General features: G+C 35.1%; 1 long non-coding RNA gene across 3 annotated transcripts in view; it reads left to right on the forward strand.

Moving 5' to 3' along the window:
• The first annotated feature begins 17,826 nt into the window (after nucleotides 1–17,826).
• Nucleotides 17,827–27,852, forward strand: part of LOC136036971 (uncharacterized) — a 55,025-nt gene continuing 44,999 nt past the window's right edge. For 2 of the 3 annotated variants that reach the window (XR_010619838.1, XR_010619840.1), the window contains exon 1: nucleotides 26,452–26,677. This is a non-coding gene — a long non-coding RNA (uncharacterized LOC136036971). Of the gene's footprint in view, nucleotides 17,935–26,451; nucleotides 26,678–27,852 lie in introns of those variants that run through there. The other variant, XR_010619839.1, reaches the window with a different exon arrangement.

The following is a 27,852-nucleotide window of genomic DNA, read 5'->3' on the forward strand; positions in this document are numbered from 1 at the left end:
AATGTATTTGTCTGATATACCATACAAAGATAAGACCTATGCTTAAGTTCTTCTATCAACAGTTCTTAGAAGTTCTTAACTTCTATCTACCCTTTTTTTTTCTTGTTTTTATGATGAGAGATGGCTGTTTAGAGATTGTATAGTGTTTCGTCTGTTGTTTTTTCTTTTTTTTGCGTATTTCTTTGATTTTGAATGAATAGTTATCATTTATTTGTTGTAGTTTTGCTGCTGAACAGGGACATTTTATGTCCCTAAATTGAGCAGCATATTATTGATTGTAAGTGCAATTTTAGTAATTTTATTTGATGAAATATACGCATACCTACCTAAAAAAAAAAAGAATCGAAAGCTTGCTCATAATCTATAAAACTGACGACCAAAGATGTTTGACAACGAGGGCACTTCTCAATTATTAACCCAAGAGTACAAACTTGACAACATATCCTCTACCTTTTCTAAAACCGCACTGTTCTTCTCTTAAAACTTTATATACAACATGTCTCAGTCTAAAAAAGTGTCATATTACTAAGTAATTTGCTACCTACAGAACCCAGACTAATGCTTCGATAATTACCACACTTACTCTTATCACTTTTCTTATACAATGGTTTGAAAAAGGGTTTTTTTTTTCTAAAAATCATTAGGTACTTCCCCTTTTTCAAAAAATCATCTTTAAAATCTTCAGTAACTTATTTCTAACCTCAGAGCCACCATATTTAAAAACACATTTACCCCACTATCAGCACCTGGATTTCTATTATTTTTAATCCTTTTAGTACTGTCGCTAATTGTTCCTCATAAAACAAATCTTTCTTCACATGCAAGGTATCACAAACTTGTTTATTTTCCTCTGTATCTTTTCCTGCAACTCAATCTTGGTCTCGCATATTCTCAAAATGTTTTGCCTGTCTCTCTTTAACTCTTTCCTTATCACTATCCGTTTCTATCTTCAACTGGGAAAAGTCTGGATTGATTACTCCCTCTTAGAAACTGAGATACTGACGACTGTCAAGCATTACTGAATATGGGTGCTGCAAAATGTTTGAATTGATCTGTCAGAGGCCATCAGAGGAATTTTTTAAGGAAAATTATAGACATACCCGTCTGAATGACCTCATTTCAGAAAAAAAGATTTTTGATCCCACTTTCTTGGCTATAATAGGAGTGAGGAGAGAACCCCCGGACCAGGAAGGATGCGAAAAGAGTGTATGCTACTGTGCTGGCATCAGGAGGGCTAGGTGCTGTGGCTCTTACGTTTCAGCGAATCCAACTGTCACCAAGCAAAAGGCAGGACGTCCTGGAATAATAGGGGAGGTCAAAAGAAGAGATTTAGAGTATGTAGAACTGTATGAGAGAAAGTGAAGGTAGAGCAGAGTAGGATGCGAGAAGAGTGTATGCTGCGGTACTGGCATCAGGAGGGCTCGGTTCTACGGTAAGTAGTGATATTACTTAATGGTCTAAAACAACCTCTGTGTATGCGCCTTTCTTGAACGTGTATATTTAATACTCCTATGTATTTCCGGTTTCCTGAACAATTTAAAAAGAAATTATTTCACTGCTCGCCCAACTCAAAACCGTAAAAAAAAAGTATAATGTGTCGTGTAGCAGGATCAGAGTTTCTGCCACAGATAATTCATCAGACGTCGGTTTAATTTTTCATGCTACAGTGATTCTATTAGGATACTTGATAATAAAAAAAGGTTTTTTGACTGAAAGTAAGGAGCAAGACTAAAAAAACAGAAATTATTTCGTATATAAGGTGGATTACTCTTTCCCCAATCCTCGCTATAGCCTTAAAGTTCTTTAAAAATACTTTTCATTCGTAGTCAATGGCCCATATTGTGTTTGAGCAGTCTTTTTTAAAGAATTGTGACACAAAGTCAAACTTTGCACAAAGTGCTATGGCTATGGAATGGGTAGTCCCTCTCATATACGGAATAATTTCTGGTCACTTTAAGTTTTTTTTTTAGTTTTAAAGCCAATTTTTAGTTTTCAAGTTTTATTTAAGTTTTCAAGCCATTTCTTTTGGTACATCAATTGTGATAAAATAATTTATCTTTTAGTGTTTCGGTTACTTTTAGTCCGAGTCGCTCTTTACTTAAATTTCGTTACGACGCACATTTTGATCTGTAAAACCTGATGATTTTTTTGTTATTTTCTTCTAGTTCTGGGTGGCCTATGGCAAAGAAATAGCCTATAATAGAGCTTAATGGTTAAAGTTTTTTCTTAATACAATGTTTAGCTTAATATTGTAAAAATTGTATTTCGATACCAAATAGTTATATTTTTTCAAGGATGCTTATGGGGAAGGCCAGGATTTGGTTTCCCTCCTCTTTGAAGACCAAAAATCTGCATAATTACAACCAGGATTGACCTTCTTTCAACGCTTAGTTATTTTTCTACTATGAAAAGTTTTCGCCTTAGAAAAATTCCTGTGGGTGAACAAATCCGTCTTGTTCTTCTGCACCTTCTAGGTATTGTTCTCATCTGTGGACATTCAGGTACCTATGATAGATTATCTGTATATCCCAGAACTTGTTCAACTCGGCGTGGCCCGTTTTGCACAACGCTTTGGTCCCACCAAAGCATGCTTCCTCACGCTGCTTGATGCACTTGATTTTTGAAACTGGGTCATTCATCGGGTGTATTCTGGCAAATTTGGCTTTGATTCATAATTATTACCCGTCGATAAAACGCAAAATATAAAGACAATGACTACTCGGGATGGTCTTGATTCGAGACTCAAATTAGAACGGAGCAGATATTGTTTCAAATTTGAGTGCCATGCTCTGGCCACCCTGGAGTCTTGATTCATTTAGAGTTCAAGCTGGATTTTTTCATTGCGTCAAAATAATGGGTAGAGCTAAAGTGTCATCCCGAACCATTGGCGTTTTCTTAGAAAAAATGAAAAAACTGCCCCCCTAAATATACAAAACACATTTTAGCGCCCCCTTATTTTTGTGAATTGACGCCACTTCCCCTAATGACAATATTCAACTTACACAGTGGTGGATCCAGAAGGCTGGGGGGACCCTGACTCCCAGGATTTTTCTGTGCCCTTATTGCTTGCTTTTTTTGTCTTGTTTTCACTTCAAAAAATTGTCAATTTGGTCAATTATTAGCGCCCTTATCACTTTGGGTCCTCCTCCCCAAAATTTTTCTTACTTGTGCCCTTCTCACATTGCACTCCCCCCAAGATTTTGCTCTATATCAGTCTCTGAAGCTACAAAATATAGGCAATTAATGTTAAAACAATGGTCATGCGCAATGCACAACCAAATTAATTTCTACAGACATTTGAAATACGAATTTACGATGAACTTTCAAGTTGGATGAAGTAAAGGGTAAAAATAAGGTGACGTTCCTAATGACAACGTTTAAATAATGACGAAGACCACGCTGCCTTTCAATAATACAAATACAGACGAGAGAATAATGAGTACTCTTTTTCCCAAGACAGTGAACGAACAAAACCTATTTGAATATTTCGGCCCTATATCTAAGGGCCGTCTTCAGCAAAGAAAATGATAAACAATAACACACTTACAATAAAAGTTCTTGGTTAAAAATCCATTTTTTAAAATAGCCTATTATTTTTTTTAAATAATATTTAAATATATATTGGGACGATTAATGAAAAAAAATGACGTGCATAATGCTCAAACAAATCCATTTCCAAAGATATTTTGCAATAGAGGTTCAAACTGTATTTTCAAATGAGATTGAGTAAAGGTCAAGCTAAAGTTTCACGACAATGTTTAGTATGCACATTCTGTGAATTTAGGAAAAACCAATTATCATTCACAAACAAATCCATTGCTAAATACATTCGTCAGAAAATTTCCATATTGCAATTTGGAAATACATAAGAAAAGAAAAAATATGTCATTTTATGGCCACCCAGAATTGCTTCATCACTGGCCACATTCAGTTGGCCTCGCTAGCCCTATGAGACGTCGTTCCAAGTAGTGATGAGGTGTAACTAACGAACTATCCAATTAATCTAAAATCTGTGATTAATGGTCATAACTTCAACTTTGGTTCTAATCATACCATTCTCAGTTGGATGCTCTGATCATAACGCGCTACGTGGACTAAGGCCCTCGAGGTATATACCTTGTCAGTATAATTATGTTTCCTTGCTACCGAAATTTTTATACTTAATTTGTCATGCTTTTATAAGGTAACTTTTGTATCCCATGGTATCTGGATGGAAATCTATTAGGTTTGGTATCTGTAAATTGGATGAAAGCACTAGATAGAGTGGATGAGATGGTAAATTCATAATATCTAATATATTCAAAGATGACCTAAATGTCCTAATCAGTATACCCTGGAGAAGGATAGAGTTCTCCCGAAGATTGGTGGTGCCTAGGGCCACATTAACTTCGAAAACCACCAAAAAAAGAATATGTGAACTAGTAAACGACTAACTTAATTCCCTTGAAAATTAAATCTTTGCCACGAAAATCTCCCCATTCTTAGCACCTGTGACAGCTTGCCCGATTGTCCTAGCTTTTGAATAGTCCTAAGAACCATCACTAATTAGAAAAGGGCTAGCCCACTGGGGCATAAGTTAGGAAAGGACTTTCGAATTTGTGCCAATTTTTCCCTCGAGACTTGTATGACATATTTTTTGGGTTATTGTTATTTTCTGTAAAGCATAAGAATGTCTTATTTAGTTCAATCTCCCCACCCTTGGCACCTGGGACACCTTGCCCGATTGTCCCAGCTTTTGAATAGTCCTAAGAACCATTACTAATTAGAAAAAGGCTAGCATATTGGGGCATAAGCAAGGAAAGGACTTTCAAATGTGTGCCAATTTTTTCCTCAAGACTTGTATGACTTCCTCTAATCCTAAAGTATCATATTTTTTTGGTTATTATGATTTTCTGTAAAGCATGAGAATGTCTTTTTTTAGTTCAATCTCCCCCCCCCCTTGGCACCTGGGACAACTTTCCCGATTGTCCTAGCCTTTGAATAGTCTTCAAGAGGCATCAATAATTAGAAAAGGACTAGCCCATTGGGGCATAAGTAAGGAAAAGACTTTCGAATTTGTTCCAATTCTTTCCTCAAGACTTTGTCTAATCCTAAAGTATCACATTTTTTGTTGTTATTACTATTTTCTGTAAAGGATAAGAATGTTTTTTTTTAGTTCAATTTGGAGGTTTGTTCAGGCTTAATTCTATTTAGAGATTGACATTAATAGTAAGGAAATGTTTCTCATAAATAATTACAGGGTTGTCATACCCGAAAGTCCCGTCAACACCCGGATATAAGAAGATGACAGATTTGAAAAGAAGCTTTTAGCCAATTAGCTTCAAGACATGCAAACAGGGATTAAATAATATAATTGCTTCGTATAACAAGTAACTAATGATCTTAATGCACGCAATACTGTAGTTTCCGATTAAAAAGAGATATCATTTTTGGCACATGGGTTAAGTCTTATAAAGGTGGGCATTTAATATAAAAAAAACACATTTAAGGTAAAACAGTAGAAAAGAGGACTAGATCTTATAAAAGTGACATTTAACACAGCATTCAAGATAAAATAGTCGAACAGAGGGCTAAATATTAGAAAAATCGGTATTTGATAACAAAGCATTAAGTTAATATAGTAGTACAGAGGAGTAAAAAATAGAATAGACCTATCACTTATAGATGAATTTTATATTACTGTATCATTTAACGGGCAATGGTAGAATTTTTTTTTTAGAAGAGTTTGAACTATCTATGCCCATAATCATAACCTTGATATTTGATTGAAAACTAAAAAAAATCATTGTTGTTCTACTTAAGCAAAATTCCATCTTGCTGGACAAATGATCCTATATAACAGTATTTAAATAACATATTATATTTTACTACATCATCTGATATCTGAACAACTTTTTTAATAATAATTTTGTTGTTTGGTAATCGAGCTAAGGCCATAAAATAGGAGGAATGTCTTCGAGTCGAAAAGAAATAAATTGTAAAAAATATGTGAAGCAGTGTCGAAAATGGTTCGGTGTTAGTGGAAACACTTTCACCGAATTCCGCCGAAAGGAAATAGGTTTTTTCAAAATATCCTTGAATTTCAACATTCTCAATTGCATGTATGTTAATGATCAAAGGTCTCAATTAGCCCATAATTTTCTAAAGGCTACTCTGAAGTCATGCGCATGCTGTGAAGCCATATTTTTTTGGCTTTCAGTTTCAAATATGCTCTTTACTTCTGTAAGAAAATTTTTTTTGGATTTTTTTTTTGCAATAGATACTAGAATACTTATTCCTACTGTCGCGATTTCGATAGTGAATTTTCATTAATTTTTTTTTTTGAGGAGATTTTGTAGGACTCAATTTTTTTCTAGATATTTTAGGAGAAACCCCAAATGATTTCGGATATTGGAAGCCCTGGTTTAAGGAAAGTCAGAATTTGTGGGAGAGACAAAGAACAAAGCTCCGGGCGGAGTGTTTTGGAAAAGGAGCACATTCAAGTATGGTGATCTAAAGCAGCTTTTATCCTGTGGTGAATTACTCCTTGTAGTAATCTTATTATTTAAAATTAGCTCTCAGTTATCAATATTTGAAAACCCGGATTATCGGCTACTAGTTTCTTCGTTCATTCCTCTATTTAATTAAATAAAAAACAAGTTTTTTTAACTGCAAGGAAGGAGTGACATTAGAACTTAAAACGACACAATATCCGAACAATATCCTAAATACGATCTTGCATACAAGTCTAAACCAAAAAAGGGGAAAAGTACTTGCATTATTCAAATAAGATTTCTATTAATACATTAAAGTAGGAAAGCTTGAGTCGGCATTCGGCAAAACCAATTTTATCTAGTGACATTTCACGTGGAGTTGCATCAAAAATTTATCAGATCCAATATTATGGGTGCGGCAATTTTTGCAGGAAGGGATGCAGTACAGCATTTACTTTCTCATCTACAGTTGCATACTCCACCCTTTCCTCTTTCCACAGCTTCTTTCATGCATGGCGTGTACTTAAACCTGTTTTATTACTATTTTTTGCCTAAACTTTAAACATTACTATGATTTTATATTTACTGCTCGAACTTCAAAAGAACTTTATAGATTGAATATAAACTTTTTCAGTTAATCTTCATGATACATTTTATACATACATTTTAAGTTATTTTTGAAATTAAGTAAAATATATTTCAGAACTTTTTTATGGGTTGGACAGACATTTAGGGGTGGAGGTTAAAAACTCTAACCCCTCCCTTTTTACATTAAAGATAAAGAGTGACTTTAAAACTTAAAATGAACATAAATTATTCTACATATAAGGGGGACAGCCCAATCCCTAACCCCCGCTCTTTACGTTAAAGGGTTGTAGTGCTATGTTGAAAAGATTTATGAGCGCAACAAATGTAAATAATGGGTAGTTGAAAGTGCTTATCTGCCCATTGCCTTTTGAATATTTGGATAGAACATTTTACTGTTTAGATCAAATGTAAATTAATAAACTCCTCCATTTTTGAGGTATTGTAAGAAATACTTTTTATCCCTTTCCAATTGCCCTTGTGCTTGAGAAGTCGTTTTTGATTTATTTGGGACAAAGATTTAAGATTTGGTGTCAAGAGGGAGTGTTAAGAGGGGCCCCACATCACAGGTTACCCTATTTTCAGGTGGGTTACCCTTCCTCAGACTCGTTTCTTTAAGTAAAAGTTTTAACTTTTACAGAGCAATGCCAAGAGAATAAAGTTTGTTTACTGTTTTTCTTGTCAAAATAAAGCATAGTTATTTGAAACTGATTATCATCTCCGCAGTAAGAAGGGCCTTTCGTTCCCCTTTATTGGTAATCTTTTTCCTACATAATTGGTTTTTTATTTGAGTTCATATTGTTTAGCCCCCTTCCCCGAACTGGGATTCCTCCAAATAAGTTGTTAGTATATATATATATATATATATATATATATATATATATATATATATATATATATATATATATATATATATATATATATATATATATATATACTAGCTATACTAAATATACAAGCATTTTTCTCAGGGCCAGTGGCAAGACGGGCTCTGGACAGTATCATGATATTTGGTTTAGTGATTTAGAAGAGTACTATCGACCCAAAAGAAATTATAAACACTTCAGTGATCAATTCGGTATGATTTAAGGGCAATGTGATTAATTCCACCTGACTGAGCTTCGTAGGTTTCTCTCTAAGCTCTCTGAAGCATATTGTCTTTCCCACGTTTTAGGTGTGCATTTTTTCCTATCGAAGGATTAGGAAACTTAAATCTTGTTGCGAGGGTTATGTTCATAGACAGTTTAAGTTTTATTTAACTACTTATTTGACAATATTGTTTTGATATTGCTGTTAATCCCTCAAAATAAGATGACTGAATTAAATCTCGTGAAATAATCATTGATGCACTAGTATCGTGCAAAATGATTTGAATATCTCCAATGTTTGGCTATTTGTGTTAGGCCATAACAGAAAAAATTTCACTAATCACATTATTCTGTTTACAATGTTGCTGAGTATCACCATTATTTTCGTTGTTTCTAGTTATGTGCGTATGTATTCTGTTTTTTCTGGAAGTTGGGGGAGGGGTCAGCGGTTTGTTGCTCGGTAACAGGAGACTGTTACTATTTTTAATATTTAAAAAAATACTAGTATGGGGATCGCAAAATGAATATAAATAAAATCGTGTAACATGTGTGTTACACAAAGTGTGTAACATGTCTAAATTTTTCCAGAAAAAGCATACCATTTTTGTTTCTAAACTCTCTAATGTTATTTTAAAAATTAACTGTCTAGGCTCCAAAACATAGCTTTTTGTTGACCATGCAATTTCAAATTTGTGCATAACGTGAAATTATGTATTCGAAGTTTCTAGAAGTCTGTTTTAATTTTGACTCCAAGGATACAATTTTGGAAAAGTGGATCCTAAAATCTAAAATTTCAATCTCTGTCCTATTCGATGAATTTTTTTTAGTTGGAAAGCCATCTGAAATGCATGTAGATGTTTTGTCTGAACGTGATGCAAAATATGTGCACGTTTATTGGACAACAGGAAGTATCAGTGCCGCCATGGGTCGCCTTTAGCATCGCCAACCAAATCAGTGCGTGAACAACTCTTTTATGTTTCTTTGTTATCGATTAAAACTTTAGGTCCCAAGCTCAGAAAATCTTGTGGTTCCTCAGAAGAATTTTTTTTAACAACAAATCATGCCATGTTCCTTAAAAACATTCTAAAGATACGCTGTTTCTGTTTAAAACTAACTCTAATCTCTAATTCCCAACACCTCTTCTCTACTTCATTGCGATCATTTTTAAAATGTACCATGCATAGAATCTAATGCTGTGTTACTCCTTTGAGAAGCATAAGACTTATCACTGGTTTCAAAATTATTTGATGGTAAGAATAACTTAACTCCGGGAATGAATTTGTCTTAACTCTTACATAAATCAGCCCCTCAACGCAAGTATCTAACTACTCTCCCTCATTTTGAACGCACTGATTCGTTCCTGCTTACAAGACACTTCCTGTGATATAAGTGATCAACAATCTTCCTTCTAAAGGTGCTAGCGACTTTGATATTTTAGAACCGTTGGATTCATAGTTGCCAGGTTTTCGGCAGAGCATATAATCCAAACTGGCGTATGCCCTGTTATAACACTATTTTGGGTAAAACAAGGAAGATATACAATTGGCTTATCAGACAACCTAGAGATAAGTCTAGGTCAAATGCAAAATAAGAGCCATGTGAATGAACAAAAACCTTGAAGAGAATATCAAACAGTTCGTGGTAACGAACTGTAATGAAGAAGCAGCCCGGCTCAATAGTAACCGAGACTCTAAAAAAAACGAAATTTTGATACCATTAGACGCATAAAAAGAATCAAGTTTGTATTTGATCTCAATATATATATAGGTTTTATTAAGTTTAGTGTCACACAATAAAGGTTACGAGCCTGAAAAAGTTTTTCTTATTTTCAAAAAAAAGGGAACACCGCCTGAAAGCAAAAAATCTTAATGAAAATCATACCATCAAATTCAGCATATTAGAGAACCCTACTACAGATGTTTCAAGCTTTTATCTACGAAAATGTGGAATTTGTATTTTTTGCCAGAAGAAAGAACGTGGATGCGTGCTTTTTTTTTAGGGGTGATTGTATCGACCCTGTGGTCCTAGAATGACAAACTAGGGCCCATTCGAACGAAAATTAAGCATTCTAGTGCCCTTTTTGAGTGACCAAGAAAGTTGGAGGACGATTAGGCCCCTTCCCACGCTCCTTTTTTCTAAATATCGTCCGATCAAAATTTTGAGAGAGCCATTTTTTCGGAATAATTGAAAGGCATAATAGCTATGCCTTTGGAGACATAAAGATCCGCCCCCATAGCCCCCGTAAAAATGTCTTTAAGTTACAATATTTTCCCATTGCTTACGTATAATATTTGTTATTGGGAAGTATGAATGCATTTTGTTCGCGTGAGATCAAATTTTCTACTGGTGGGATTTTTCACGAGGATACTTTTCCATGAGGAGGGAAGTTTCCAGGGGGAGAACTTTTCAGGGAAAATTTTATACTGGAAAATTTGCCAAAATTCTTATACGAAATTCGTCTCGTGTCTTGCTTTCTCTTTGCCGACTTAATTTTGCGTACAGAGATGTTAAGAGTAATTATCCGGGGTAAATTTTCACCAGAATCGAATTGTACAGGGTAAATATCTTTGATAGGATGGATTTTTCAATGGAGATGTTGCCATATCTCCTGGCATTATTTAAAATAAACGATCAGAAATTAAATTTAATAAAAAAATTTTCAACTGAAAGTAAGGAGCAACGTTAAAACTTAAAACGAATAAAAATTATTACGTATATAAGGGGGGTTGCTCTTCCTCAAACACTTCACTCTTTGCACCAAAGTTTAAATTCTGTCCCAATTTTTTAAGAAGAACTCCTGAAACACTACGTTCGTTCAATTAGAACAATGGGAAACTTTTTTTTAAGTACTGAAAAATTTTACCGTAAAGTGAGCTGTTGAGCAAGAGCAACCCCCCTCATATACGTAAAAATTTATGTGTGTTTTAAGTTTTAATGTTGCTCCTTAGTCCTTAATTTCAATTGAAAAAAAAACTTCTTTTTTTATATTCAATACAGAAAAGAACGAATTGCAGCATATTGAGTTCTGGTGCACAAAAAGCAAATAATTTGCAATAAGCAAATAATATTAAATATTAAATAATTAAAATAATATTAAATTACAATAAAAAATTTAATAGGTTTCAATAAGCACTACTGAGATAAATTCCAATATTTTCAAGGAATGGTAATGAAAATATGTGGTGGGTACCCACAAATGAGAAATGGGAAGGGGGTACCCACATTCCAAGACAAATCATAATTATGTTATTATTCAAGACTCAAATGACGGTAAATAGCCAAACACTTTTTTTAGTTTTAAGTGAATTCAATTTTTAGCCCAAAAGTTACAGTTACAGTTTAGTTACGCAAGTTACAACAAGTTCAGTTACAGGGAGAGGGATTCTCAGCGAGGATGGAACTGTCTGGGGGGAATTTGACGGGGGGGGGTGCACTTTACGTTCGATGAAATTTTCACGGAGTAGTTTTTTGTGAGGAAGAGGGGTATATTACAAAGAGGGTGAGCCAGATTTACCGGTATAATTTGAATAACGAACAAAAATTGTTCCATATATGAAGGAATGCTTCCTCCTAAATAAATTGCTCTTTACGCTAAAGTTTGACTGTTTGTCCCAATTCCAAAAACAGAAACATGGGGGCCGTTTAATAATAATATGAAGCTTTTTTGAAAGTACTAACAGGTTTAGTGTAAAGAGCAAGGTATTGAGGAAGAGGCCATCCTTCATATACGAAATAAATCTGCTAAAATTACTATAGGATTTTTATTTCAAATTTTTATTTACGGTGAGCCAAATTCGAACCTGCAGTATCATAAAAAATGTTATGAAATTGAAAAGTTTTCTTTAACGAAAAATTTTTTCAGAAAGTCGTTCAGAAAGAGTTCTTTTCTTAACTGAAAGCAAGGAGCGGCATTAAAATTTAAATAAACCGAATTAGTCCGTATATGAAAGGGGCTATCCCTCCTCAACACCTCGTTCTTTACGCTAAAGTTTTGATTGTTTTAAAAAGTAAACTTGTGACAAAGAGTCAAAATTCAGCGTAAAGAGTGAGGTGTCGAAGAGGGGAGAGCCCCTTTCATGTACGGAATAACTTCTGTTCGTTTTAAGTTTTAATGTCGCTCCTTATTTACGGTTATTTTTTTTGTTTAATTTTAATAAAGGAGCAAATGCCAAGTTCCAATGCCTTTAACAGTGGTGGAACTCTTTAAGAATAGGAAAGACTTATAATACCCCTCCTTTGCCTCAATCCAAAACACACACAAAAAAATGAAATAACAAACCCAACCAAAATTATATGCAGAAATGACTAGTAATAATAAGGCACAGCATTATTTTATAGGGTCCAAGAAAAAATTTCTTGCTTGGACCTCTAAAGTGTCTATTTGTTATTGTAAGAAGATGCTTTGGTGACGGAGTAGGGAGTCGTTACACATCTCTTAGATTTTAGCGTATGCTTAATTTGAAACCGGTACCTGCCTACCAGAATGGAGCTTTCTACTGAAATAAGATACTTAGCTCGAATAAAAGATAAGATTAGCAGAAAAATTTCCAACTGTCTTCTCTAACACACGCTACAAACTTTAATTTTATTCCTCCACGAGGGAAAATAAAATTTTTTGACTGCAGCATGGAATTATAAATGGCTTTTGTAAAACACAAACTCATATTCATTAACTCGACCTCAAGTCCAGACTTTTCGCAAAAACCACGGACTCCTGTTTTTTTTTTTTTTTTTTTTTTTTTTTTTTTTTTTTTTTTTTTTTTTTTTTTTTTTTTTTTTTTTTTTTTTTTTTTTTTTTTTTAATACATCGTCAGCTTTTATGAGTGTATAGGTTGGGGAAAGGAGATATTTTGTTGAAAATCTTTTCATTGGGAAATTTATCAAATGGGGTTGTTTGACCTAAACAAGCCTTGGTAGAACGAAAGAGCTAGAACACTTGCGCTGATTTTGGATATCAGGATTAAAAGAAAAGAGGCTTATAACCTTTTACCAGTCATTAATCAGAAGATGTTTTCGGGCTTATCAGTAAGGGCAAGTGTTATAGTGGAGCCTTATATGCCTCAGGACGCAGTTCAATCATTGTGGGAATGTAAAGGAGGTTCATAAATCTTTATCACCATGATAAGTGCCAAAACGGGTTATCTTGTCTTAATTAAACTTTATTGGAAGTCAGATTAACCTTCCTAGTTGGGTGTCCCGACACATTTCTTCTCTAGAAGAAAGTGTTTTTAAATGCATACCATTAGGTTATCTACCAGAACAGACTGATGGATCTAAGTCAAATGTTTTAGAGCAGTAAGAGCTAGTATGAGTTCCTGATCTGACCTATAAGGGGGGTAGAAAGGGAATATTCTTACATATTTGCCATCAAGACATATAGCCAGACAAGTTATCAGATCTAAACAGACGATGACCAGAAATGAACAGAAATAATCTAATTCTGCCTTCTACCGTTTGATGCGTATTCCAACTTCTGTGAGGGGAGAGGGCACGAAATTGTTTCCATTCACAACCACCAAGCAGGGCATAAGGTCTCTGCTGATCCAACAAGGTAGGAAGTAAGATTAAGTGTCTTATTCCTTTTTTTTACCAGATCTGACCTAATTAGTGAGAGAAAGTCAATAAATTACTGTCATTGCAATGTCCACTATAAAGGATTGTTGAAATCTAAAAAGCTTACTTAGTTCCTCCTGTGGCAACCAATGCATTCAGGGCATCCAGAAACAGCCGTTCAGTCGTCTCCATACATACAGCTGCCCAGATGTCTTCCCACCAGGACTGTACTGTCGTTGGGAAATATTTTGGGTCGTGCTTGCAGCTACAACAAGCACATTTTAAAATTCTTCTTCATTGGGCTTCAAATGCTTCCCTCTCCAGTAATCTCTTAATAAGTATATTTTCTACCTTATGAAGGATGCCATCCATATACCAAGTGGTGCCAGCTTCTTTTGCAAACAATATCTATTCTTGGGGGCCGACAAAATGTAAAGTGAACTGCGGTTACCACCAGTTAAAACAAAATATACTAGAAGACAGATATTCTAGAAAGGACAAATGCTCTTTTCCTGCTGCTCGTTTAGATTCCGGCATTCAAAGCTTTACAGGTGAGTGGCTAGGATGTACTTGTTGAACAGCTTTATTTTAAGTTTGAAGTTTCTACTACCTGCTGTTTTTCTTCTTTATTTTAGTTAAAGTTCTGTCTCAAAAGACTTTTTTTTAGTTAGATTGGATAGATCCAGATGTTTACCTTGTTTGCCTCCATCAAGGTGAAAGCATTGGCAAAGTCAAGATCTTCTATGGGTTTGCTTTAATTTTATATGCTGAAGCCCGTGCAATACCGGAGTCTTAATCAATCACAAGGACAAATAGCAGAAAGAATAGGACACATCCTTGCTGGACCCCAGCTTTAAATAGAAATACTTTGTGTTTCTTCCGTGGGTCCAAACACATTAATTAGTATTTTTACACGAAGCAATGATCAGGGAATACTGTCTGGAATACTGGAATACTAGAATTTTCCAAGACATCTCTTGATGGATTGTGCTGAAGGCTTTTGTGAAATTCACAAATTCAAGCAGCAACTGTTACCTCCACCAGGGGCACAATTTTCTATGGGACATAGGAGCAACTGCCCCATCCAGACCCAATTTCGCCCCCCCCCGACCTCGGTTTGGCCCTGAGCTAAAATTTAGTTTCTGCAAAAAGTCTTGTGAAAATTGAGACAAGCCTGCATAATTCAAGTATCCAGAGAAACAGGTCATTTTCACTTGATTTGGGAAAAATTTTTTCTCCCCCTTCCCAGGATTTTGACGAAATTACGCCACTGGCCTCCACTCATTGCATTTCTCCATCAACATACATAGTGCACATCTAAGGTTCAAGTAGAAGTATAATGGGTGGAAGCAATGCTGATCGTCTCGCAGGTGCTTAGTCAAGACTGTTGGGATGTGAGGAAGGGCAATTTGTGAAAATAGTTGCACCAGGATGGAAAGGAGACTGATGCACATCCGGTTACCAAACTCTGATGTGTCGTCAAAAAAAAGCTTGATTTTTATGCTTTTGCTCAATTCTTTAGAACTTAGTGGGGAGTTACAGTAAGTTTCCTGGTTGTTGCATTTAAGTCCAAACCCGACCCTATCATTATGAGGAATAAAATACAATTTTGCTTTCAGAATAACAAACCATATTTTTTTTTATCAAATCTTGTTGTGAAAATTATAAACAATTTCACCAGCATACATTTTCGCATTCTAGATCTGAGCAGACTGTTGTGTTGAAAGCAGTCCATAAACTATAGTCATTGGGACATCCACCTAAAGTGAAAGCTGTATCTAAAATAAAACTGGATGAAAAATAGTAGCCAGATTCCTTTTCCGATCTTTTGAGGGTTTTGGACTAATTCAACTTCCTATGGAGAAACCGAAAGAAACTGTCAGATATCAGCCAGACTTGGTCAGAAGTAGCAGTAGACGTCATAGTTAAGCAATTCTGGAGTCTGGTACCAAGAAGTGGTGCGGTCGTTCCTGAGATTATTATTATCCACACACTGATGCAAAAGAAGACCTAGGTGTGGAGCAGGGGCGTAGCTCGAGCATTTTTATTTTGGGGGCATGAGAAGTCAACATCTAGACAGTCAAGGGCCATGGGCTATGTAATATTTTTTCTTCAATTATCGGGGGGAAACTGCCCCTTGTCTTCCCCTCAAGCGTCACCACTGGTCTAGAGCATCGGCTATTTAGGATTTACAGTGAATTCTACTCAGTTAGGGTCGAGTATCTAAGGTTATTAGCCCCCTTGAACTACATTTACTATCCTACTAGGAAACAATTATCAGAGAAAAAAACACAATCTTCAAAAAAAGCATGCATTTTGTGCTTCGTGAACACTTAGTATCGAAACTCGAAAGCTTATAGGGGTCTTCTCAGCTCTATTCAGCACTCTATTCAAACAAAGACATTCATGCAAGCCAACTTAAAACAAACACCCTTCTCTCTAAATTCACTAAAGATTTACTTTCCTACTACCCGTAAACATCAAATTATTTAATACTGAAAATGAAAGCGTAAGGTGCTCAAGGTGTGGAAAGATTCTTTCTAGGTAGCAAGGAAATCAATTTCTCTATACTTCCTAGTGAATTAGGGTATAAATTTGTCCAAAAGTAATTTTTGGTATATCTTTTAGGCTCGAAAAGCGAACATTTTCATATATTATTTTTGCTACTTATCTCATTTGCCAAGTTGGAGGCGATATGTTGCCTATCTCTCGTTTAAACACTATTAGTCATTGTGTAGCCTACATCATTTTTATTTACTACTGTCGTACTTACAAATAAAAATTGATTTTACGAATACTTGATGTTTTTAGACTTGATCCTTTAACAGATGGTGTTAAGCATCAGCGTTAAAAGACGTTACTGCCCGACGACACCAAACAAGGGCAGTGGTATCAATTCAAAAAATGTAGGGGAAGGGCTGAATGTACCTTTCATGGGTAATTTGATTTCTTATCAATTTTTCAATGAAAAACCTAAAAAAAACACTTTTCCATCAATGGCAAAACTACCGAAAAGGCATTTTTTCCATCTAAGAAAGTAAGAGCTTCATTTTATATAGTTTTTGATGTATACAACATAAATTATTCACCACTCGTTTTGGCTTAAATTGAACTTTTAGATTTTTTCTAGTTCATCCCACTTAAGGATTTTTACTAGAAAGTGAGTATACCCCCTTCAGGTTTTTATTTTTCAAATTCTAATTTTATAGATGTTGTAAGTTTTGCCGTAAACTTAATTTACTAAGGAGAAGATATATTCTGTTTGTTTTTTTTTAATTATGAAAATTAAACATGTTTCAGCATTTAGTGATTGAATGCTTACTTTTCAATTCATTATTTCTATAAATCACAAACCATTTTGTATTTAGGAAAGCTTAAACTTTGCATACTATATGCACCCGCTATATGTAATTTAATGGACATGTTAATATTTATGCCACTTTTTTATTATCTCAAATAAGGGTGGGGTATTATTGAAACCAGAATCGTTGCCGGCTGAGAAAATACCGGCAAACACGGGTATAATCAAAAGAGGTAGACAGATCGGTACCCGTCAAATATGTCAAATCCAATCACGGTGCCTCAAGATTATAATGGCTGAGGATTACCATGTACGGATCGTCGTGGGAATTTCGTAAGGGAATGTAGTAACTTCCACTTGAACGAGCTCTACTGAACTGAACTTGTTTTTAATGAAATCAAAGTGGAACTTATAAGATGTTTATATACGGACAACTTGAATTATTCTCGTCAAGATGTAAATGGTTTTGATAACGGTTTCCAAATCGTCAGAAGGATGAATTCCAATTCGTTCCCTAATATACATGGGTTCCATTTTACTTTAACCCTTATCTGGCTGAGTGGATCTAGTGGTTATTTGTATTGTTATATAATTATAACCAAATTATATTGTTGTAACCAAGTCAACAAAAGCAAGAATTAAGAGCAAAAAAAGAGATAAATAGGAATTGAGTTGTTGCTCGAAAATTTAATTGAAAAGGTTTCATCACGAAACCTGTTTATTGAGTATATCAGCCTAATTATTCAAAAGGTTGAGGGCGCAAGTTCTGTCGTTGTAGGCTAGCTTCATAAAATGGTCCATGGAGAAATCAGCAAAGTTTAGTTAAGAAAGTGTATTGGAGCTTGCCAAGGGCGTAATTTGCTATGAGGTATAGGGGCAACTGCCCCTCCCAGAATTAATTCTACCGGAATAATTCAAGCATCCACAGAAGCAAGTCAGTTTTTTTTTTTAGTTTATCTTTATGGTACTTTATGACTCATTTTTCAGTCTTCTTGACTCATTGAACTTTTGACCCATTGACCCGCTCGACATTTGTCTTATTTATAGGGGAATTTCTATTTAACAAAGTTTTGGGTCAAAAATACCTTCTAACATTTAAAGAGCTAAATTAGAAATTTAAAGTTATCTGTCGGTGCTCCCAGAAGAACGAATATGCATACCCTGTTGTCTTGTTGGGAATGTGCTTTCATTCCCCATGACTCTATCCATTCAGTTAGTGATTCATGGCTGTTTTCTACTCTTATGTAAATTCACCTCCTTCTCTAGAGCTTTCCCTTATTGTGCCTCCAAATGTCCAACCGACAAGACAGACACGAAGGCGAACAGGTCGGTCAAATTATCTAGAGGCTGGGTCGAGGACAGAGCATTTGAAGAACAGCTTCATTCGATGTTCCACTTCAACCTGCAATGATCTTCTTGGGGAGGTTTTTCGGTTGACTCTTTCAAAACAAGATCCAACAGTCATTTACAACCTTGATAAGGGACTAACACCAAATCAGATATCAATCACTCCTGGTGCCAGGAATTTATGAGTAAAAAAATAAATAAAATTACTGTGAAATTTTGAAGTTATCTCCCGGTGATCTTCAGAAACGGGATGTGCACTCTATTTCTGTAAAAAAAAAAAAAAAAAAAAAAAAAAAAAAAAAAAAAAAAAAAAAAAAAAAAAAAAAAAAAAAAAAAATATTAAACAGAGAGTTTGACTTTCGTGATTTTTTTGATACAACATTAGGCAAAGCTGTATCTAGGAGGGGGGAGATGGGTTAATGCTTGTCCGACTCTTCAAAACATAGCGAAAATGAATATGAACAAATTTTTCATGCGTCTTTTTACTTTTTTTTTGTAAAAAAACAGGAAAAAATTCTTTTGTAAAACACCCCCAAAAAAGCCTGATAAGATAAGCCTGCATTGTAAATTTTCTTTTATTTTTTTAACAATTATAATTTCGCAATTCAAATTCACTAGTCTTCATAGCAAAACTACTAAATTTTAGCAAAGACCCCTGTTCATTAGCAAAGAAGCTAAATAAGTGACATATTAAATACATTTAATTTATTAGTAAATGATTGAACATGACCTTAAGAAAGGTTTTCACTATAAATTTTATATAAATGTTATTCAGAATTATAATTTTTGAATTTAGATTCACAAGTCTTCATAGCAAAACTACTAAATTTCAGCAAAGACACAAGTTCATTTGAAATTATCCTCTAAATATAATTGTAAAATAATAAATAATAAAGAAATAATAAACCGATGTTTCCCTTGGTTACAAGGGCTTCGTTAAGGGGGAGGGGGTTACCCTCCTCAATAATGTTGTGAAAAAATTATTATATGCCCCATTCTACTTGACTATCCGGATATGGATCACTTTTGCCACCCCAATAAAAATGCTGGAGATTCACCCCTGGTTGGTTGTCACTGATAAAAAAATAAAAAAAATTGGATTGTCCGCAAAGATTCAGAATCACGGTAAATTCAAGGTAAGTAAATACTAAGCATTAAATGCAGCTAATACGTTACATGCTGATGATGTTTTTTACCCACTTGTTTTCTCTCTGTTTACTAGAAGTTTACCCTAAAACAAGGCCAAAGCCACTTTCAAACAATAGTAGATTAGTAAAATATTAATACTACATCTCTGTTTCTTTTTCTATTTTTCCACACCTACTTAAAAAAACATATTTTTAAGTTAAAAGTCTTCACACTTCACAGCCTTCACAGTCTACTTTCAAAAGTTGTGAAACCTACTCTTTTGTCTTGGTTTCACGGTATACTAATAATGATTATAAAATTATTAATACATATTAATATAATATAATACATATTAATATAATTGTTAATATAATGTGTTGTGACGGTACATTGTTAGAAAAGGTCCAAATGGTATTATTGTTAATAAGATTCCGATTGGACAATGAATAGGTCCTTCACTAAACGACAAGTTAAAATGAGAAAGGTTCCATTTCCGATTGTAATAATTCTTCCATTTTATTGACACGCGGGTATAATGGACGCCAAGCTGTCTGGTAGGGTAGCTTTCTCAGGGTATTCTACCTCAGGCGACTTTGCCACCTATAAGGAAATTTATCACATCCCCCCATGTAGATAAGGGTTAGTTCGGATGTCAGTTTGTGTCATTACCAAATACCCTTTGCTCAGTAAGGGTTACATTAATCTGTTACTCAAGACTGATCAAGCAATAGGTTTCTGGGTGACAGGAGTTTAGTACTGTCAAATTTGTTTGACCTTTTTTTATTGGCAAATACTTGAAATTTTTTCCATAATTGAATGCCAAACTATCTTAATGGTGTCCAAGCTGATATATTACATTGGTTAACCCAAATAGGGTAACCCAAAATGCAATGTGTGACACTTTTCTCTAACGATTTATTAATAACCAAACTTATTATAAATATGTACACTTTTCGATCTATATAATTTATGACTTCTGTCTTATTTGGCTTTCAATATTATTTGGGATTTCTATTTCTCCCAAAATCCGTTATATCTACTACACCTTCTTCAAGAAATAATTGAAAAACCAAGCCTTCTGAGGCCACAAGAGCAGCACATACTACTTCTCCGACCCTATCAGTTCAAAGCTCCACTCTTAAATCCCTCTCATGAACTCTAACTTCCACGAAATCCTTTCTCATGGTCTCTTCTTATCTTATTAAATAAAAAAAACAAGTTTTTTCAACTGAAAGTAAGGAGCGACATTAAAACTTAAAACGAACAGAAATTACTTCGAATATGAAAGGGGCTGCTTCCTCATCAACGCCCCGCTCTTTACACTATAGTTTGACTCTTTCTCTCAACTCTTCTTTTTAAAACAGTAATAAACTTTAGCGTAAAGAGCGGGGCGTTGATGAGGAAGCAGCCCCTTTCATATACGAAGTAATTTCTGTTCGTTTTAAGTTTTAATGTCGCTCCTTACTTTCAGTTGAAAAAACTTATTTTTTTATTTAATTTCTGAACGTTTTTGTATCAATGCATGTTTTGATTTTGGCTCTTCGCAGAGAAATAATTAAAACGAAATTTTATTATTTTTTTTTTTTTTTGCTAAATGGCTTTCTCATAATTTTGATCGAATGATTTTGAGAAAAAAGAGCGGGGGAGGAAGCCTAGTTGCCCTCCAATTTTTTGGTTAATAAATAAGGCAACTAGAACTTTTAATTTTTTACGAATCTTTTTATTAGTAAAAGATATACGTAACTTATAAACTAGCTTACGTAAAGAATTTTTTATTCTCATGTTTTTATTACACATATGAGAGGGTTCGCCCCCTCGTCAGTACCTCTCTCTTTACACTAAATCTTAAATTTTGGCCCAATTCATTAAGAATGACCCCTGAATCACAAAAGCCGTAGAATAAATAGTTGACATTACTAAAAATACTTTAGCGTAAAGAGCGAGGTATTAGGAGGAGGTGAGCCCCTCATATGGGTAACAATTTCTGTTCGTTTTAAGTTTTGATGCTACTCCTTACTTCCAGCTGAAAAAAACTTTTTCATATTTATTTTTTCATTGTTTTTTTTTAAATAATGCTAGTAAATCCTGCGCTCCCTTCATGAAAATTTTCTTCCCCCATGACAAATTCCTCGATGGAAAGTTCCCCCAGTATATCCCCCTCTTTTCAACCCCTCCCCCCAACCAAAAAATCCTCCTGAAAACACCTGTACACTTCCCAATAACCATTACTATATGTAAGCACTGATCAAAGTTTGTAACTTGTAGCCCCTCCCACGGGGACTGTGGAGGAGTAAGTCGTCCCCAAAGACATAGTTATAAGGTTTTTCGACTACGCTGAATAAAATGGCTGTCTCAGAATTTTGATCCGTTGACTTTGGGAAAATAATTAGCGTGGGAGGGGGCCTAGGTGCCCTCCAATTTTTTGGTCACTTAAAAAGGGCACTAGAACTTTTCATTTTCGTTAGAATGAGCCCTCTCGCAACATTCTAGGACAACTGGGTCGATACAATCACCCCTGGGAAAAAGAAAAAAGAAAAAAAAAAAACAAATAAACACGCATCCGTGATCTGCCTTCTGGCAAAAAATACAAAATTCCACATTTTTATAGATAGGAGCTTGAAACCTCTACAGTAGGGTTCTCTGATACGCTGAATCTGATGGTGTAATTTTTGTTAAGATTCTATAACTTTTAGGGGGTGTTTTCCCCTATTTTCTAAAATAACACACATTTTCTCAGGCTCGTAACTTTTGGTGCGTAAGACTAAACTTGATGAAACTTATATATTTAATATCAGCACTAAAATGCGATTATTTTGATGTAGCTATTGGTATCAAAATTCCATTTTTTAGAGTTTTGGTTTCTAATGAGCCTGGTCGCTCCTTACTACAGTTCATTACCACGAACTATTTGATTATATCTGCTTTAACTGCTTTTAGTTCGGCCTCAGACAAGAGCGTCGCTTCGGAGGAGGGGGCAAGGGGGAGGTTGCCCACAATAATTTGGAGAAAATATTATTATATAGCACATGCCCCTTGACTATCCGGATATGAGCCCCTCTTGCCACCCCCCTTCCAATAAAATTCTGGAGCTACGCCCCTGGCCTCACATGAATGACCGAGAAGCATGTTTTTTTTTTTGTTTTTTTTTTTTGCTAAAATGAGAAGGAGTCAGAGTTTTGGTCTTTTTACAAGATCTTGGAGTAGAGGTCTTAGGTCTAAGGGGTCAACCACCTACGTTAGCTTTATGTTTATCGTAGCGTTGAAGCTGGACAAAACCTTCCTTGTACAAATTACCGTTTCGTAGGCAGCGCGATAGCGCTGCCTAAGTGAAGAGTGATGTGGGCACCATGAATTATTTTATTTCATTTTTATTTTTGGCTTGTTTAGACCAGAATACTTCGTTTAAGGGAGTTGTCGTATAAACTTCAAAAATCGCTCATTCGATTTGAAAATGAAAGGGTTAGTGCCTTTTTAATAGTCGAAAGTGCCTGGAGGGCAACAAGCCCCCCCTCCTATGCCCATCAACTCGCAAAACACATTTAATCGATATTTTGAGATAGCCATTTTGTTCAGCGTATTTGAAAGGCCTGGAACTTATTTCTTTGAGGATGAAAACCCCTCCCCCCATAGCCCTCAGCATAAGGGTTGTAAATTAGGAGTAGAGGACATATAAGGTTTTTATAGAAAGGGTGGTCGCATAAACTCCAGAGGGGGCTTATTGTGAAAATTTGGGATATATAGAAACTGTATGGAATTAATTCGAAATGCACTATACCCACACAGGTTGTCTAGCAGGCGCGTCAGAAATGCTTCAGGAACGGTTGATGGTATTAGGCTGAAACTTTCAGCGTGTGTTAAATGGGATGTTGAAGAAACCAAGGGTGCTATGCGCATACTGCTACAATGCTGCTATAACTATTGCTACTGCGCAAGCTAATGGTATTAAGTTGAAGCTTTTGAGAAATATTTAGGCGGATGTTGAGCTAAATCAAAACAAACTATGAGTATGTAGAATTTCGAAAAGGGGCAAAGCAATATATGAAGAACAGCCTATATTATGAACTTAGACCTTTAAGGGTAAGTTTGGGGGATTTTGAACTACCCAGAAGGCGCTATATGTATACTTTTAATATTACCACCACAATTGCTGTAACTAATGACACAAGGGTATTAAGATGAAGCATTTAGGGAACGTTTAAGGGTACCAATTAAACGAAAAGACTGTTTTCGTGCAGGTTTTCAAAAGGGCCTTCTCATAACCTTAATGCCTTCTCAAGACTAGAACATATATTGCGCTTTAGTGAAAACAAAATATATTTAAGTGTTTTCACTTTTCTTATTTTCATAAATAAAAAAAAATATTAGAACTTTAATGAATAAATATCAGTGTTTGCCAATTAAACTGACAATGCATGGTCATTTGTTTTATTTTTTACTTTATTTCTGCTCATTCTTTGATTAATGGAGCTCAGTACTTTTTTTGAAAAACTCGAAAGTTTTTAAAATTAATTTCAATAAAAGTTGTTCAATAAAAGGTACAGAGGAAATACCCTCGGTTTCTTATAGGTATTGTTCAATTTTCAATGGTTTAATTGCAACAAAAATCCAGACTGTTTGGTTACTCTGTTGCAATTTTACAACCCCTAAAATTTGTACAACAATTTTGCACTAATCAAAATCAGTACTGGAGAATTATGCCTGAAATTCAGGTGCAAATTAGTACAGAGAGCAATTAACCACTAATTAATACAATTATTATTAAATGACTAACACAATGACCTAATTAGTTTTTAATTTTGCGTGCAGACAAGGACATTACTGAAATCTATTCTATCAGAGGAAGAAAAGGGAATAAACATATTTTTATTTTTATCCAAGCAAAGCTTTTAACAGTATTTGGTTTTCCAGTAATTATCTTATACATTCAATATTGGAAAATTGTACACTTCTTTTTGTTTTTGGTATTCTCTGGGAAAAGAAGTGCCCCTCCCCGCCTCAGATTACAAAACCTCTAGTACTTTCAGGTAGTTTCATTTTTTCCACAGCCTTTTGAAGGAGATCAAGAAATGAGAAAAATATAACTTCGTGCTCTGATTACACAGCGCATATTAGGATCCTGCTACTTTTTTTTTTTTTCCTCATAGTAAAACTTTAGAAAGCAAAGAACTTCGAGGTTAAATAAGTTCATCGCATATAGATAGAAAGCAAATAATTAACTATTACAGGAAATAGTTTATAATCATGAATATTCTCCTTAAAATTAAACAAAACTATTTTTCTTTGCAAAGAAAGAGAAGCCTGGCTTTTCAAACGTTGAAATTGAAGCCCTATTTGCTTTTTAGGATGTTTTGCACAACACTTTAGTTTGTGATTAAATAGAAAGAGATAAAGCTTTTTTCAACTGAAAGTAAGCAGCAACCTTTAAAGATAAAACAACAGTAATTATTCCATATATAGGGTGCCTTCCCTTCCTCAACCTTAACTCTTTACGCTAAAGTCTTAAAATTCTAAAAAAAAAATACTGCTCATTCATGAAACCCGTGTTTCAGGAGTCGTTCTTGAGAAACTGGGACAATAGGTCAAACTTTAGCGTAAAAAGCAAGGGATGAGGAAGGGGTAGCCCTCCTCCTATTATATGGAATAATTTTTGTGGGTTTCAAACTTTATTGTTGCTCCTTACTTTCAGTTGAAAAACTTGTAATTTATTTAACGTCAGACATTTTTCCGATCATGCCAGGAAATGCCACCCCCACCATGTAAAATTTACCCCTGCAAAGTTTCCTCCCTATGAAAATTTTCACCGGTGAAAATCCTCCCCCTGGAACAAATCTCCTGAAAAATTTCTGTATATTTCCCAATAAGAAATACTGAATATCTCACAATTGAAAATTGAAAACCTTGCAGCTCTTTCTCCAGAGGCTATGGTGGATCATTCCATCCCCAGAGGTATAGTTATTAGACCTTTCATCTATGCTGCACCAAATAGCTAACTCTGATTTTTGATCGGATCGCTTTAGGGGAGGAGAAGGGGCGTATGAGAAGGTTTGTTGCCTTCCAATCTTTTTGGTAACTTAAAAAGGGTACTGGAACGTTTAATTTCCGAATGAGCCCTCTCATGATTTTCTAGGACCATTGGTTCGATGTTGTCGCCTGTGGGGAATTAAGAAAGAAAGGAAAAAACAACAACAAATAAGCACACAACTGTGATTTTTCTTCAGTAGAAATTACAAAAAGCCACATTTTCGTACATGAGAATTTGAAAACTTTACAGTACATGTCTCGGATATGCTCAACCTGATGGTGTGATTTCAACTAAGATGGCTTAACTTTCTGGGGGTATTTCTTCTCATTTCTGAAAATAAAACTGAGTTTTCTCAGGGTCTTAGCTTTCGATGGATAACATTAAAATTGATGAATTTTACATACTTGGGATTAGCATAAAAGCAAATTATTTTGATCCCAAAAATTCCTTTTTTTTAGTTTCGGCCACTATGGAGGCACATCACTCCTTACTTACATTTCGTTACATTACGTACTCTGTGATACCATTATAGCCGCAACAGGGAGCACAAGTAGCAATTGAGGAGTCTTCCTATTTCAGCCTGAAGCATCAGCTTTTAAGGGGAGTGCACTAAGGTCCTCTCTTGCGTGTGCTCCAGCCCTTAGGAACCATTTCGTCTTATAACTGGCGCAGCTTATCAACAAAGCTATTGCTCATGGGTCCCTAATGCAGAAACATCAGTCAGGGGGGGGGGACATTTGCACCTATTTTTCCCTTAGATTAGACATTACTTATTTTGCATCATGATTAAAGAAAGAAAGAAATTGCCACCACCACCAACCCTCAAATATTCGTGAATTGGTGCCCCTGCCTTAATCACTAAGTCATTGCGGCAAATAGGTACCCAAAGCACATATTTGTACGTAACTATTATACGCACCTATATATTTGTTCTTGATTTGGTCTACCGTCAAACCGTCCATTATTTTCGGTCTATTGTTTTCTACAAAAGGTAATGTCTGTTTTGTTTGCCACCTGAAAAATGCTTCGAATATAAAACCAGCTTTTAAATTAATTATCCTGCCAGAATATAAGCAAATATGGTTTAATAAAAGGAAGAACATTTTTGCACGCGATAGGAAACATTTGTTTTTTGGAAGTGATTCAAGCAGTAGTGGAGACACTAAGAAAGAAATCGAAGGTAAGCTATGTATAGTATGTCTTAATCTCATCGTAAACAAACACGACCACAGGGAGTTGTTTCAAGGAAATATATCAAGAGGAGGGGTCTTGTAAAAACCTTAAAAAGAAAAAGCAAATTATAAAAAAAATTCTTAAAATCCAATACGTAAATATATTCCAAATACGTTTTAGAATCAAAATATTAAAATCTAAATACGTAAAATCCAAAACGTTTCGGCTAACTAAGAGCGGGATTTCCACATGGTAGGGAATGGAGGTTGCGCATGGTAACAAAAAATGTCTAATCAAACAGTTCGTGGTAACGAACTGTAGTAAGGAGCGACCCGGCTCAAACTCTAAAAAACGGAATTTTGATGCTAAAATATACATCAAAAGAATCGTATGAATCAAAAAAAGAATCAAATAATCAAAATCAAATAATAAGAATCAAATAATAAAAGAATCAAAACATCGTATTTCATGCTGATTTCAAAAATATAAGTTTCAAAATTATAAGTTTCAAATTTAGTCTTTGTCATCAAAAGTTACGAGCCTGAGAAAATTTGCCTTATTTTGGAAAATAGGGGGAAACACCCCCTAAACGTCAAAGAATCTTAACGAAAATCACACCATCGCATTCGGCGTATCAGAGAACCCATTGCAAAAATTTCAAGCTCCTATCTACAAAAATGTGGAATTTCGTATTTTCTGCCGGAAGACAAATCACGGGTTCGTGTTTATTTGTTTGTTTATTTTTTTTTCCCGAGGGGTCATCGTATCGACCAAGTGGTCCTGGAATGTCACAAGAGGGCTCATTATAACGCAAATGAAAAGTTCTAGTGCCCTTTTTAAGAGACCAAAAAATTTGGACGGCACGTAGGCCCCCTCCCACGCTCATTTTTTCTCCAAAGTCTACGGATGAAAATTTTGAAATAGCCATTTTGTTCCGCATAGTCAAAAACCATAATAACTGTGTCTTTGGGAATCACTTACTCCCCCACAGTCCCATGGAGAGGGGCTGCAAGTTACAAACTTCGACCAGTGTTTACATATAATTGGTTATTGGGAAGTGTAGAGACGTTTTCAGGGGATTTTTTTTGGTTTTGGGGGTGGGGTTGAGGGTAGGGGGCTATATGGGAGGATCTTTCCTTGGAGAAATATGTCATGGGGGAACAGAAATTCAATGAAAAGGGC

Source organism: Artemia franciscana, chromosome 16 (genome assembly GCF_032884065.1).
Source record: "Artemia franciscana chromosome 16, ASM3288406v1, whole genome shotgun sequence".
Taxonomy (NCBI): Eukaryota; Metazoa; Arthropoda; class Branchiopoda; order Anostraca; family Artemiidae; genus Artemia; species Artemia franciscana.